At 64.2% G+C, this 1297-nt stretch overlaps 1 long non-coding RNA gene across 1 annotated transcript; it reads left to right on the top strand.

Annotated features, from left to right (window-relative positions):
• Positions 1–7: 7 nt before the first annotated feature.
• On the top strand, positions 8–1193 carry LOC122192579. The gene is made up of 3 exons (XR_006182641.1): positions 8–85; positions 190–288; positions 1075–1193. It is a non-coding gene; the product is annotated as an uncharacterized LOC122192579 (long non-coding RNA).
• The last annotated feature ends 104 nt before the right edge of the window (positions 1194–1297 follow it).

Here is a 1297-nt window from a genome sequence, read left to right on the forward strand (position 1 = left end):
AATAAAAAGGTGGAGAACGAACTGGAGGATCTCATCGATGAGCTCCTGGAGCGCGACGGCGCCACCGGCAACAGCACCATCATCGGTGGGAGCCCCCCCTCCTTCACCGCCAATTTTTGGGGTCCCCCCCCAAGTTTCTCACCCCCCCCCAATTCACCCCCAATTTTTGGGGTCCCCCCCCCATTACAGTGAGCCGCTCAGGCGAGGACGAGTCGCAGGAGGACGTGCTGATGGACGAGGCGCCCTCCAACCTCAGCCAGGCCTCCACCCTACAGGCCAACCGGGAAGGTGAGCGGCTTGTGGGGGCACCCAGTGGGGTTGTGGGGCACCCAGTGGGGTTGTGGGGGCACCCCGTGTTGATTTGGGGGCACCCAGGGGGGTTTTGGGGGGCACCCTGCAGGATTCAGGGCACCCAGGGGGGTTTTGGGGGGCACCCTGCGGGATTCAGGGCACCCAGTGGGGTTTTGGGGCACCCTATGGTGATTTGGGGGGCACCCTATGGGATCCAGGGCACCCAGTGGGGTTTTGGGGGCACCCTGTGACATTTTGGGGGCACCCTATGGTGATTTGGGGGCACCCCGTGGTGATTTGGGGGGCACCCTATGGGATTCAGGGCACCCAGTGGGGTTTTGGGGCACCCAGTGGGGTTTTGGGGGCACCCTGTGGTGATTTGGGGGCACCCTATGGGATTCAGGGCACCCTGTGACATTTGGGGGTCACCCTATAGGAATGCAGGCCCCCCGTGGGGGTTTTGGGGTCACCCCATGGTGATTTGGGGGGCACCCTATGGGATCCAGGGCACCCAGTGGGGTTTTGGGGGCACCCTGTGTTATTTGGGGGGCACCCTATGGGATTGCAGGCCCCCCGTGGGGGTTTTGGGGTCACCCCATGGGGTTTTGGGGGCACGGCGTGGCTCTTTCTGGATGCGCCCCATAGGATTTTTAGGGCCCCCTCTTTGGGGATGCGCCATTGGGGGATGCAGCGTCCATTTTTGGGGGGGGGGGGGGGGGGGCACCCGGGGGGATTTTGGGGGGCCGCCCCATGGCATTTTGCCCCCCTCTGTGCCCCCCAAAGACTCGATGAACATCCTGGACCCCGAGGACGAGGAGGAGCACACGCAGGAGGAGGACAGCAGCGGCAGCAACGAGGACGAGGACGACAGCCAGGATGAGGAGGAGGAGGAGGAGGAGGAGGATGAAGACGATCAGGTTTGAGGGGGGGGGGTTCCAGCCCCACAATCCCACCCCCCCCTCTGTTTCCCCCCAATCCCCCCTTTTTTCCTCCTCCGACCCCCCCC

Source organism: Lagopus leucura, unplaced genomic scaffold, assembly GCF_019238085.1.
Source record: "Lagopus leucura isolate 7727_CA_CO unplaced genomic scaffold, USGS_WTPT01 9805-0_obj-0_obj, whole genome shotgun sequence".
Classification (NCBI taxonomy): domain Eukaryota; kingdom Metazoa; phylum Chordata; class Aves; order Galliformes; family Phasianidae; genus Lagopus; species Lagopus leucura.